The following is a 14,730-nucleotide window of genomic DNA, read 5'->3' as shown; positions in this document are numbered from 1 at the left end:
ATGTGTTAAGGAACTCATGTCACACGAAAGCCTTCCACATGACTCTCTTTCATGGTCCATTAGTAGAAATTTAGCATCTGAATTAGAGAAACAGTATAAGCAGAGTGTTTTCCTCAAAATATTGAAATCCTGTTTTCACAGAAATCTCTCTCAATTTTTTTTATCAGACAAATCTACAACGGTGCTTAGTGTTCAGTTATCTGCCAGGTATAAATAGCATAACTGGATGATTACTTTAAATACATCTTCTCTGAGAGGGGAGTTATGGGACCTCACAAAAGCATCAAGCTGTGACTACTTTCAGGAAATCACCTGGAAATAAATGATAAAGGTTGCTTGCAAGTCCTTAGATTCACATTGCCTTTTTAGGCAGATAATTGAATTCAGTATGAGCTGTAATTCCTTTCTGGTATCACTAAGGAATAAATTATTTAATATTTGGGAGAAGAGACTGAATGACCAGACAGGACCTTTCATTCATGGCATCTATGATTATAAATTCCCATGACACCCATCACATGGGTGCATTCACACCAAAATAAAGAGGGAGATTTTAGCCCTGTTGAAATTGGTAAGATTTTGATAGTGGTTTCACCACTAACATGGTTTCACTTGTTCACTTTTCCAGGCTACATTTCAATTTTACCACATGACTTGTTGCTTTGTCTCTGACTGGAGTCAGAAGAGCTATTTTTGAGTGGTTATTTTTAATAATGGACCGTGTATGGGTACTTCTGAAATGCAAGGCCCTTACTGTGGTTTGACTCAGTCTGCTCTTGATATCATCCCAGCTGTTGGGTGCTGAATTTATGTACTCCTTTATTTCAAATTTGAATATAGAAAGATATGAAGGGGATGCATCCAAGAGCAACCCAAAATGCCCTGCCTCTTCCCAGCTGCCTCCTGCTGTTGCTGACATGCCACTTGCTGTCTCAGAGCCAAGCAAATAGCAACCAAATGTGACTGTATATGCACCTGGCTTATTACACTGGTCAGGACCCACATGCTGCTCTCTCATCATCCTCTTCACCCACATTAGGGCTTTATCAGGTGAGAGAGGGGATGCCAACTGTGTCTGAATGCCTCTTTGTTGCATCCAGCAAAGCATGGTCTGAGATGTGGCTTTCAGATGACCTGAATGATGGGATGCCTGCACATGAAGATTCTTTTAATTTCTCTTCTTTCAAGTTATCCCTCTTCTGCAATTGAGAAAGTGGTGCTATTAAGTCTGGGCATGCATCAAGGTCTCATCGTTCAGTCTGCTGGATTTCATGGTGCTGCGAATGCTCTTTCCAGATGTGTGGAAAGAATGACTGTGTGCTGCATTCCCAGAATGACATGGGACAACCAGGAAGGTTTTATGGAGCAGCTGAGGAGGGCGGGAGGAAATGGCACCTCTGAAGGAAGGGGAAAAGCATGGAGGTTTCTTAGCCTCAAAAAACGATGCTAAGAAGTAATAAAAATGAGTCTATTTTGAAGGCTGATCAAAACAGAAAAGGAAAAATTTGTCTTGCATGTTGGTAGGGGATAAAGCAAGACTTGAACTTCAGTGGGAAGAATTCATGAAGAGTAAGGACAGAAAAGCAGGAGAGTAGGTGTCCTGAAAATGCTGTAGAGGTCTTTGAGAGATCAGTCAGGACTGGATGACAGTAACAGCACATTTTACCGTGGGTTGTGGTATCTCCAGAGATCCCATATATGTTTTTAGTGATCTAAGGAGAATAAAATTTTTTCCATTCACTTCAGTGTAAGTAGAATCAGAAACAAAATAGAGGAGGTCTCTACCTCAGTAGAGGTGCTACTGATGGTGGTAGAGGATGGGTTTGGGAAAGCTCTTGGTTAAGGTGCTCAGGAGGAGCAATCTCTGCTGTGGCTGCCCTCTTGCTCTTTTCCATCTGCAGCTGTTGAGTGCTCCCTCTGGGTTGGGTTTGACATCCTGAGATGAGATACACCAATGGACATCTTTCCCAAGCATATCAGATGCAAATGTCACTATCTTTAATGTGGTTGGAAATACTTTTCAAACATTTCTGTTCCCAGTTAGTTGTGTCCAGAGGGCATTATGAAATCCACAGTGATTGTGCAAATTCATTTTACACTAAAACTGGTTCCATAGTTGATCTGAGGTGACTCAAAATGTTTTTCAATAAATATTAAAATAATTATGGCTTGGACTCAGGAGATCTACTCTTATATAAGTTGGTCTTTGCATCTTTTACAGCACAACAAAACCAATAAAGCAGAGAATCTGTGAGACAGTTATCCAGTAAACATAGCGGGGAAGTCACAACATTCATTCAAGGCCCTTTCATCTGTCCTGTGGTGTTTTTAAGCTTCTGAAAAACTTGCTTCATTCCACTTGGAATACAATTTGAGTTATCCTTCAGACAGTGAGGATGCTTTCAGACAGTACCCAGCAACCTACATAGCTGGCCTGAAGTGACAGAGGCAACATTTTAGTTCCCCTTTCACTGTTCCCAAGAGAATGGAGGCCAACCATCTCCTTTGCCAGACTTCTGCAGTTGCTAAGCATTGTCTCTCTTGCCTCTACCCTCAGAGCAAAACAGTCAGAGAAAGAAGGTAGCTCTCACTTCAGTAAATCCACTGCTAGAGTTTTCATCCATGCTGATTGCACTTGATTTCTGTCCTACTTTTCTCCCCACTTGACCTCATGATTACCACCTAACTGACTCTTCCACAGGGGCATCTTCAAGAGCAGGAGTATCTTCAACCACAGAAATTACTTGAAACTAGAACCTGTGAAACAGACAGGCTCCCCTCATTCCACATGTGCTGCATGGATACAGTGACCACTGAACCACAGAGATTCACCAAGATTTTTCTTACTGAACTTTGTGCTTTGTGTGATGCCTGATATGGAAGGTGTGCTCTGAAAATGCATGTCAGGTCAGGCCTGGAAGCAGGGGGTAACATTTTGTTTGCAAATCCCAAAAGAGCTTAGATGTGATTTAGGTGCTTGGAGGCTCACACGGTTAAGACCTTGGCAAGTTCAGGGGCAATATTTAGGAATTTTCCTGGCAGGGAAATAAGCACCTCCAGGCATATGCAGCAGCTCAATGGGAATACAAATGGTGGTGCTGAGAAGTACAGTGGCAGGTAAGTGGTGCTAGGTGAGTAAACCTTTTTGTGAATCTAGTCCAAATCCACTGCATGTAAATAAGGATAATATATGAAATGCTGGAACAGTGATCTGAAGGAGGTGTGGAGTTGACAAGGAGGCAGATGAAACCAGGAGAGATCTAATGGAAGAGAAAAAAATCTATTTAGTGAGCTTGTCCAGTGAGAATTATGTAGCAATATGTAATCCTCTGTGAAAAATCAGACCTTCTGAACTTGTAGTTTACCTTTAGTTACTAAGAAGGGTGGTTATAATGTGACTGTCAGAGTCGATCCTGTCCTGAGGGTAAGCTGAACTCTATGCTGTGTTTATGTAAAAACACAAGTGCTTTTTTTCCTCCCTCCAACCTTGATGTGTAGAATTGCTATGAGTTGCAAGCAGGCTAATTAATCTGGTCTGTGCCTGCTCATCAAAGCTTTCTTGTGGTAAGAACATCTCTAGCTGTTTTAAGTGAAAATTATTTCATTTTGGAGAGAATTGCCTTGTGTTTCAGATTTGGGGTTATCCAACAGGATAATATAAAGGCATCCTGCTGCATGCTGCCCACTTCAGGACCAGAAGCAGTGCCTTCCCTGCTCTTTTGGCACGAGTCGTGGATGGATGCAACCACAGAACCTCATGGGAGCTCAACCCTGTTCATCTCTCTCATGACTGCATTGATGCTGTCCTGGTAACACCTTACAGGCTACTGCAGCTTGGCTGCCCTGAGAGCACTTTTTGTGCCTGCAACCTGTCTTCTTTCCATTGCCCTTGCTGAGGCTCAGGCCAGTCCAGCTGGACACCCTTCTCCAAGGTCCTTAGAGTTTTGGTTGATGCAGCCAGCATCTGTTATAAATCCTGTAGTAAGAATGTAACACTTTATAGCTGAATTTGGACAAAATACTTTATCTTATCCATTAGTAGAAGCTAAGCTGCCTTAGTTGTTGTTGTTAGCAAAACATGTTTTTCTTCTTCGTCTGTATTTTCTTTTGTGTGGCATCTACATTTTGATGTGGAGATCTTTTAGCATGCAAATGCATCTAACCTCAGCAGAATGGTTCATGTTGAATGCAATATGTTTGTGCTTTGGTATTCTGGGAAAGAGCAGATTTTCCCCATGATGTATAGATGGATTCACCTTAACCCCAAAAATGGGTGCTATTGTTGCTTTTCTCTTCACACTGTAAAAGAAACAGAGGAAAAGAGTGGACGTAAACCAGATTTTTCAAACAAGCTCCAGACAGAACAATGGATGAAATTAGCCTCTTCAAGGTTTCTGTGTCATCAAATGTTACTGTTGACACTCTGAATGTAGCAATAGTTGTTACGCTAATTAGAGTGGTGTAGTTCTAGAAAAAGGAACTGTGAAATGACTGTGTCTAGAAGGTACTAATAATCTTTTGATACCTGTATTTTTGCCATTCTTTATTATTATAATGAGTGTTAATATGCAAGGCAGAAATCATGTGTGTCCTTAATAAAGAACGAAGGAGCACAGTTGTTATCATCTTGAGAATCATATTCACTGAAAATCAAGTAGGCAACTCAAAGGTTAAGAGGTTTAATGTTCCTGAACTGTACAACTGAAGTACTATAGTCCAGGTTATTGTTAGCAATTATTCAAAGTGCTTGGGTGTTTTTATTAGAAACTTCCTTTTCCAGAAGAAAGTCCCTGGTAACTTTAGCCAGCATTGCAGTGTGACTATTTAACAGCCAGTCACTTCTGCACAAAGTGCATCACAAGATGTTGTCATGACATAATTTTCTCCCAGCAATGTATATTCTGTAAGATAACCATCCTCAAACAATCTTCAGCCGCTCTCAAATTTTCATGCCACATATATTTCCAGTGAGAATCAGGAAGTTTAAGAATCTCTGTATTTAGAGGTTAATGTGATATTCCACATGCATTCCTCCCAATATTTATTTATTTTCAGCTTTTCCAAGCACAAGAAACAGGCTTTACTAAAACAGAGAGTGTACCATGAGCATGTAGGACTGTGTGATAAAAAAGCAACGAGCATGGAATGCATGTTAGGGTGAAGGTATACTGAAGGAAACCAACTAATTGAGGGAAGAGAGGAAGCTTAGAGAGGAATTACAGATAGTTTAGGAGTGTGTTAAATGCAAAGCTGAACTTCATGTCTTAAGCACAGGCAACCATAAAACATAATTGCTATAGATGTGGATGATAATCACAACATGGCATCCACAATTAACCTTTAAAAATAGGGTGCCTATTTTGGGAACATGCTGAAAAAGATGTGTATGAGACTGAATCAGACCAAGAAACTTGAGAAAATGTTTGCAGGAATACTGCAAAACCTAGGAAATGCACCGACAGGAAGATGACTATTTACTGAAAGGCCAAGATTCAGACTCTCTTGCCTACTTTTTATGTCTTTAATCCCTCCAGGATATTCTAGAAACAACAAAACTGATGGGTGTTTTGTATTACTTCTCTTCCACTTGATCAGTCACAGCTGTGTTGTTTTCTTTGGTCCCTTAATAGAGGCTTATTGCCAAATACATATACTACAGGAATGGGTGTTCCCAGTCAGGTTCCTAAACTCACAGCCTTCTACTGCAGTAGCTAATTTACAGCCTAGTGCCCTTTCAATTGTAACTGTTTAATCTGCTAACATGATTTTTGAAAGTTACAGCTTATATTCAATTTAAGCGGCATCAGTCTAGGTCAGCATATCTCAGTTAGATGAGTTTCTGTCTAAACTCTAGCAAAGCCCAATCAGAGAGTGAATTCATTCCAGTTTAAGGGTTCTCCCAAAGCACAGAAAGACCATTAAGCCAAGCCACATGGGCATAGTTTCCTTGCCTTTATTGATATGCACATCATTCTAGTTTTACTTTATTAGTTCAGAATTTTGAAGTTTCTTTAACCTTTGCTGTAATGCGTGTGTTTGTGTTCAAAGTATTCTCTTCACAGCAGTATCCAACAGTCTTTCCAGATCCTTTCAAACCCTTATAAAAGAAGAAGCTACCAGTACCTTCTTGCACATTGGGCCCCCTATGGAAAAAAACCACATTTCATGAACTGGTCACATTTGCTGGTCAACAAATCAAGCATTTTAGTGAACTGGATCAAAAATTTAGTTCTATAGTACAGTTCCCTCACTTTTCAACAGCATGTCATGTCTCAGAGTCAGCAGTTGAAGCCTCTTTGCTATTACAGAGGGAAGGAAACTATGGGATGTGGCTGAGACACAGTTCCTTCAGGATGGATAAAAAAAAGTGCAAAGAAGAAAATGGGTCAGAGCTGACATATGGAATGACACTCATCACCTTTATCAACATTTTCCCTGATTTGCAGTTGCTCCAGTAATGTAGCCATATAGGAACCCCTTAAAATGAAGTCCTGACCTGTCTGCACAAGTAACCTGGGAAACCAGGGTGACTCCCCAGGCTTGACTGTCTCTTGCAAAAAGCTCCTTCGGGTGCCCACATTGGCCCTGCTGAGGGTGAGGGTTGAAGGTGCTGGGCCTCAGCAGCACTGCATCATGTAACAACAGTGTGTGATGAAGGAGACTGTGGTGGAGTCACCTTCTTCACTCAGTGTCACAAATCGCGAGTTTAGAAAAAATAAAACCTGAAAGAGAAAATAACTGTCTGTGCTCTTCTAACTCGCTGGTTCCCCTGACCTCTGGCGCGATCCCATCCTTGTCAGATTGACTCATAACCAGTTCTGCTCATCCAAGCCACAGCTGCGTCAAGGCACAGTGAGAGCCAATCAACCCCACCAACTTCATCTGTATTTCATGACAGTTTAATCACTGAAGACTCTCTCTGTGTTGAAATATTTCCTGTTGGGGTTTCGGGTAGCAGGATTGTATCAGGGCTAACAGAATGAAAAAATGAAAAAGGCACTTGCCCTCACCCAAATCCTTTGGAGTTGATACAAAAACACCTCTTCTGTGGTGTTTGCAGAAAGCATGCATACATGTCAAGAGCCCTCCACCTCATGCAGTCATAGAGCTCACAATTCAGCTGAAATGGTTGCATTTCACATTCTTCTTTTCATTGACGTCCGTGATGACATAAGTTAGAGGATATAGCCTAGGAAGATAGTCAGTCTCACCATACACATCAGCTTTCGAAACGAAGGAAAGGTATTAGACAGTGTGAATTGATGGCAAATACATTATTCCCTGGGCCATATTCACTCTGGTGACAATAAGAAATTACTATTAAGGTATTCAGAGTTAGACTGCTCTGTAATCAGGCCGAGTTAGAAGAGGGTCAGAGGAACAATTTCTATTCCACCAGGTTATAATTCAGAGTGCATGGTGTCATATTTTCCTCTGCATCAACCTTTTTTTTTTACCATCTGATAATATATGACTGATATGGCTCAAATTGCTCTGTTGAGATTCACATAAAAAAAAAAACAAAATGAAGAAATAGTAGAATCAAGAACAGAACACTGCTAATGTGGGACCTGAGTGTTTTCACCCTTCACTGAAAGAAGCATCCAGAGATGCTTTTTCATGCTTTTTGTTAAAAATAGCTAATCAAACCAATATTATTAATGTGTACAAAAAAATTGTGCTGTACACAATTAGCACTGCTTAAGGAAAACACTTTTTTCAATGATGTTACAAAAATTATAGGTTGTTGCCCCCACCAGTTATTTTAACAGAGCTATGTTGTTAACACTGGAACTAAGCCATGTTTTCATAGTCAAATCATAGGCCTTTTCCAAGGTCGTGCCCACGCAGTACAAAGCCCACTGAGCGCTTCTTTGAAAAGGCTAAATGGAATTCACACTTCTTCAGGCAATCATTTTATTATGATCATATGAGTATTCACAATGTAATTTTTAAAGTCTTGTAAATAAAGCAGGCCAGTATCTAAGAGCAATCATTATGTGTCACATTGAAAAGCTTGTGATTTATGGCTTTCACTTCCAACATATAACATACCATACCACAAAATTAACATTTGTTACCTTACTCTGGCCTTTCAATAATGTTTCTGGGTTATGGTTTTGCAGAAAAAAAGAAAATCCACTTAAACATAATAGAAATCAAGATTTCACCTTTTCATACTGAGACGTACCAACTCTTACATAACATTAAGCATTATGTAAGTGTTGTGGGGCCTTTAAAGAAGGGACAGTGAAATGTCAGTGCATGAAGTCAGGATGCTTCAGACTTCACTGGGTGTTTGGTTTTTAGCACCTGGTTTACATAAGCAACCTACAGAGAAATACCATAAGATAGGTGCGTAACTGACTGGATACCATACCCAGAGAAGAGTTTAGTGTTTCGACACTAAATTCAAAAGATATCTAAATACAAAACTCACTCCTGACAGGTTCAAACATGATGATTTTTTTTTCCCTTTTAGGGAGCTGGGTGATGAAATAGAAAGTATGCTTACTACAGCTACAAATTCTATGATACAGCAGAGATTGCTGTCAGATTGGAGGATAGGTTCAAATTCAAATTGCTCTGGAACAGCTGAAGAAATAGGCGTAAAAAAAAAAAAATTAAATGGGAACACATGCGAAGCGTTAGATTTAGGTAGCCATAGTCAAGCACAAGCACAAAATGGATAAAAATTGGTTGGGAGCAGTTCAGAAAAGGAAACAGGCATTATAGTGGATAATAGGCTGAATTAATCAATCCTGTTGTTAAATATCTTATAGACCAATTGAATAAATGTGTCTCAAGGACAACATGGATATGTTGAGTGGGCCTTCCAAGTCCCTTCCAGCCTTTTCTTTTCATTAGCTTGCATGTGCATCTTGTCCATGGGGACTTTCTTGTCTAGAGGCAAGACAGTTTCTCAGACTGTCCTGAGAAAGCAGCTCCAACAAACAGGCCACAGGATTATTTCCAATATATCTGACAGGGTCAAAAAGCACCTCTGAAGGACAGGAGCCTTGTCATTTAGATGATGTCCTGGTTTGGTTCATTATTCAGGTTTAGCTCATCACTGGAATTAAAGTCCAGCTTTTTAAAGGACTTTTGTGGTATCATAAATAAGAAAAAAAATTTGCTTTCCTTTTTTTTTTGAACACTGTAATTCATACATCCTGGTACCACAGTCCACTGGCTCAAATTACATTGTGTATTTCAGTGCCATCTTTACACGAAAATTTTCATTATTTCGTGACTCAAAATGTTTGTGTGTATCACTGCATGCCAGGGAAAATGGGAGGGGCATAGTTTGTCATGTCTCCATCATTATTTTTTCAAATCTCAGATGTCATAGCTGGGAAGTACAGAATTTATACAGATAAGTATCACTTATACAAATAATCATCATTTATACAGATAACTATCACTAAAAGACGAAAACATACGTCCCTAGTCCCTGGCACTGTGCATTAAATGCCAGCAGTACATTAAGTCTGACTTGGGATGGGAAAGGTGGAGTCTGCCTTCTCAGAAGGGCTTACCATTTTAAAAGAATCTTTTAAAAGAATCCAACTAAAAAGGATCTTCGCGGCTAAATATGCCATTTTTCATTTTTGTGCACACACAGATCAAGGGAAGGCTTCAAGTCCGTGGCTCATAAATACTTCTTAATCTAATTTTCTTTGGGAAGTGCTAAGATCTGGTCTCCTTTACCTTGCCATCTTTTATTTATTTATGAACCCAAAGCTTGAGTTCTTTAGAAAAGGGGAAAAGTTGCTTTGAAGTTAATTTTAGATGTGAAAGCAAACCCTGACCACAAAAATGTTTTCAAAGGGTCACAGAACTGTCAGGAGATTGAGTCGTCCTGAAATTTCCTAATATTGGGAATCAGGTTTTAAGGGTTAAAAATTAAATTCTACAAATTAAACTTTGGGAGGAATCTTTCCTTTGCTCTTCTCAAGATTCCTACACCCAAATCCTCCAAGGGTGCCTCTGAACTTGCGTTCATCATGAGTATGGCTTTGCATTCGTGGTGTTACAGCATAGACACCATGGAGATGGTTTTATCACTATATCTTATATCCCTTTCCCAAGGGATTACCTGACTACCAGAGCCATTGCAGTTAGGGTGGTGTTTTCCCAGTACCCTCTCCCTTCTGCTGTGCTCTTCTTGCAGCAGTGACTGCCAGGAGCATTTTGGTTGTGCCAGAACAAGCTGGAGAGCTGGATGAAACCAGGAGCTGTTTGATTCCATGAGGCAAAGATTCTTTTTACTTCCAGTAAAAAGAAAGCTGAAGGCAAAACCAGGTAGAGGGGGATGTGTGAGCCCTTGCTGCCATCACAGCAGGCCTGCTCTGACCCTGGGGGAAGGGCAGGTGAGACAAGGAAATGGGCTCTGCTGCTTGGCTGATGCCAGATAAAATCATGGAGGATACACCCTTTGAAATTGAAGAAGATAGCATCCAGAGATAGAGCAATGGTAAGCTTTTTGGCACAGAAAGATAAAAATATTGCTATATTAATATTTTATACATGCATACACTTACTGCATTATGATCAAAATAGGCTAGTCTGTGGCTGGAGTATCTAATCCTGTCACAGCTAACATATAAATGTGAATGTATAGGTGTATATATGATATTACACTCCAAAAGGGAGTTACTTGCATAACTATTGATGTCTTTTTATTCCATGGTACAAATGCCCTCGTAGAATCACAGACACTCAAAATCACTAGTTGTTTCTATGAGGCTTAATCATCATGACTTATTCTTATCTAAGTTTTGACTTTAAAAAATTCACACTGTCTTCTTCTTGGCATATTTTTCACCATTTTCACCATTTCAATTTCCATGGCTCAGACCACTGGAGACAGGGAAGCTCTTAGCATGTTCCCAATGCAATGATGGATGGACCTTCCTCCTGGGACTGCCCAGGTGCTCTATCAATGATGCAATCAAAAAAGCAGCAAAATTTAAATGTAACCAGTGGGCGAGAGTGGCAGGACCGTGGCACGGGGAGAGGATTGACACTTTGGGGTAAGAAATGCCACATGGTGTGTCCATGTCCATGAAGAAGATGGCTGTGGTTTCTGAAGCTTCAGGTGGGCACCTAGAGGTAGTATGACTTATGCTAGGAAGGACTTTGATGTGTTGTAATTTGCTTGCCTTCAGCACGGAAATCCTAGTTATGGTGGTTCCATGTTTTCATTTGAAAGCATATTAAACCATTTTATTTTAAAGATCTATCAGATAAATAGTAGAACAAACCTTTGAGTGTTTGCTGGTAATGCATGCTTTAGGTTACTTTATCTCTGGGAATGGGCCAAAGTGGTTTCTCTGTGTGTGTGTGTGTGCCTGTGTAATTAGCCCGCAAATTCAGACACAGATAAAAATAACTAGGCAATGAATGTAAATAGCCAGGGCCATGATACACATTGCTTTCAAAACATGATTCCCATGCACTGAGAAAACACAGGGACTGTAAAAAGTTAGAGAAATCTCAACTTTCATTTCAATCCCTGGGATGAACTGTGGGGAACATAGATACTCTCTCACTTTGGTACCTGTTTAAAAAGGGAAAAAAAGCAGAAAAGCTGGAGCAATTTCCATGCATGAGGAAGTGCATAGGACAATAAAACCAATGACAGAGACTAGGCAGATGTTGAGAAGGGTGGCCATGGTTTGCAGAGGTTTCTGGTTTGAAAGCAGCTTGCTGCCATGGGGGACCTAGCAGGGTGTGTGACTGCTCACACCACTCAAGAGCTCAGGAAAGCCAAGCTCAGGTCATCTGCTGATAGAGAAAAAATTTATATCCCATCAGGCTGCACAGATGAGAGTCTGGGGCCATACTCAGGCATTTGGCTTCCTCTCCCAAGCACTTTGGGGACATCTTTTCCCCATGGGCGAGGCTTCAGGGCTTGCACCACAGCTAGTGCATGCAACATATAGACATTCCTTCCTGAAGCCAACCAGTCCTGAGCATGCAGATCAGCCTTCCAGAACCTCCACCCTACATTTTTTTCCTTCCCTGCAAGGTAGCCTGGTTGTGGCCACAGGTGCCTCCGCAGTGCTGGGGGAAAGCTTCTGTAAATAGATCTTCAGTCATCCTGTTCTTGTGTCACCTCACATGAACCAGGACACACTATGGCAGTCCAGACTCCCACTGCCAGCAGTTGCCCCTGCTGCTGTCACTGGAGTTGTACTGGCATTAGTAATGATGGCAAAATTCAAGAGCAAAGTCTGGAGGGCCATCTCCCAGGATACTTTCTACAGATGCTTTCCCAGGATGAGGTCAGAGGAGCTGTAGGCAGCCAGCTGGTACACCTGGGTAATGTCACATGCTACAGGGAGATGCAAGGGAACGGAAACACACAGAAACATGATACTATCAGAGAGACCTATGGCTGTAATATTTATTAGTGCAAGTTTTGAAGCTGACAACACCCACCACTAGTCACAAAATAAAACAGAAATGTGTGGAAACTGTAAATCTTTCTGAGGACAATTGTTGTAAACCCTTGTTAAGTTTTATTACTAAGAAGGATAAACATCATAGAAATTCCAAACATCTCTTTTTACTGTTCCTAGCCCTGTCTCTTCTCCAAAGAGTAGTCTGGAGCCCACCAGAGAAAGGACATACTGTGCCTTCCCTAGCTGCTTCTCGCTCCACTATTTTTATCCCCTTTGCCTTGTTTTGCACAAGGAGGTGACACTTTTTGAATCCCAAGAAGAAAGACACAAACACTTTCAAAATAGATAACTGTTGATACAATAAGAGGTAAGGTGACAGGGAGTTTTAAAGCCAGATGCCTTATTGGATGATGGGGAGCCCATGATTGTGAGTTAGGCTGGTGAGACTCTGCAGCTCTATATTCCCATGCACTTTGACACTGCCCAACTCATGGTACAGATTCATTCATCTCTCATGGGAAGAGAGGCTGAGTCCCTGACCAGCTGGGTGAATCCCTGACCAACCTGGTTTTCCGGTTATCCTGTGTTTCTGCATCAGACTGATTCCTGGCATCAGGAATGCCAGAGAAGTCATGGCAGAGCAGCCATTTCCTGCTGACTGGAGAAAGTCCCAAGAGCAGAGAGACTGGTCTAGTCTTTCTAAGTCAAAACTCTCCATCACCTCCCTGCACGATGTGAGTCACAGCCCCATGTCACAACTGGTGGCTGAGTACACAGCGAGCCCAGCAGGTCTTGTGGGAGGATGAGACTATGCGTGGCCATGGGTTATTCAAGGGTTTCTTCAGCCCTAGTGAGTGTGATGGGAACAGTGCTGAAATCCTTTGGCATCATTTGGCCTGTAACAGCCTGGCTGCATATCACTTTCCTGTAGGACAAGAATAAATTGATGGGACTAGTCAAAAACAACTCAGAATTTTGAAAGACTTTCAGTTCTGGGCTTTGAAACACAATCTATTTAATCAATGATTTTCCACTGCAATGATACTGAGTCAGTCCAGTGGTTCTTCAGGTTTACACTCAGCTGTATCCCAATGCAAATGTGTTGGAGGTCTCCATGTGTACTTACCACTTACCATCCACTTCTACTAATTCAGTTGAGCAGGGAATTGAATAATTTGATTCCCAATATGACCAGCACTGCCAGGCTGTGCTGGAGCAGTACTTCTGATCACTTGTTTGCAGAGCCTTGCACAGTGCTCAGGACCCTAGTCAGGCCATGGAGCATGAGCAGTGACTCCCTGTGTGCAGGGTGACTGGACGTGCTGCATGTGCAATGTTGAGTCCTCTGCACACACACACAGGGATGGATAGTGCACCCCAGCCTGTCTGACAGGTGGTGCAGGAGTTGCTGGCCAGGGAGGATCTCTTATGAGTGGGTACCTGAATGGCATCCTCTTGGCTCACATCTCAACACATCACTGACTGTCCTTAAGAAAGTAGCTTGCCATCTTTGCCCACTATCAAATGTCCTGCTACCATGCAACTTAGTAATGTTTACTAAGCCAAAGTTACAGCTTGGTTATTTATGTACACACGTGTTTTGTCTTAGGTTCATAGGTTATTACTGGTGTTACCAGCTTCGCTGATTATAGATTATTCAAGAAGCTTTATTGATGGTAGCATCTGAATAACTGCAAGAGGAGTGTAGGGAACAGAATAAAGGTCTCTGTGTAACCTTTGTTGATCTCACCAAGGCTTTTGATACTGTGAGCAGAAAAGGTCTATGGCAGATTTTGGAACGTTTAGGATGTCCCCCCAAGTTCCTTAAAATGATCATCTCACTTCATGAGGATCAGTGCGGCCAAGTCAGATATGGTGATGCACTTTCTGAGGCCTTTCTAATAACCAGTGGTGTGAAACAAGGCTGCGTTCTTGCACCAACTCTATTCACAGTCTTTTTCAGCATGATGCTCCAAAGGGCCACGGCAGACCTCGATGACCAGGACGGTATGTACATTTGATACCGTACTGATGGAAGCCTATTCAACCTAAGGCAACTGAAGGCCCACACCAAGAACTTAAATCATCTTGTCCAGGAGCTGCTTTATGCCGATGACGCTGCCCTTGTCGCCCACATAGAAGCTGCTCTGCAGCGTTTAACATCCTGCTTTGCAGACACTGCTGAGCTCTTTGGGCTGGAAGTCAGCTTAAAGAAGACACAAGTTCTCTATCAACCTGCACCTCAGGAAGTCTTCCATCATCCTCATATCACCATTGGCCAATCAGAGCTCAAATCAGTCCAGCAGTTTAATTACCTAGG

The 14,730-nt window shown here is 41.5% G+C and overlaps 1 long non-coding RNA gene across 1 annotated transcript; it reads right to left on the bottom strand.

The window, feature by feature from the left end:
* Window positions 1-5,929: 5,929 nt before the first annotated feature.
* LOC135425057 (uncharacterized) lies at window positions 5,930-14,475 on the bottom strand. Its single transcript, XR_010435457.1, has 2 exons — window positions 13,537-14,475; window positions 5,930-6,143 (listed from the first exon to the last, which is right to left on the bottom strand). It is a non-coding gene; the product is annotated as an uncharacterized LOC135425057 (long non-coding RNA).
* Window positions 14,476-14,730: the final 255 nt, after the last annotated feature.

This window comes from Pseudopipra pipra, chromosome 1, assembly GCF_036250125.1.
Source record: "Pseudopipra pipra isolate bDixPip1 chromosome 1, bDixPip1.hap1, whole genome shotgun sequence".
Taxonomy (NCBI): Eukaryota; Metazoa; Chordata; class Aves; order Passeriformes; family Pipridae; genus Pseudopipra; species Pseudopipra pipra.
Note: the sequence above shows the minus strand (reverse complement) of the source record. Positions and strands in the feature narration are given on the sequence as shown.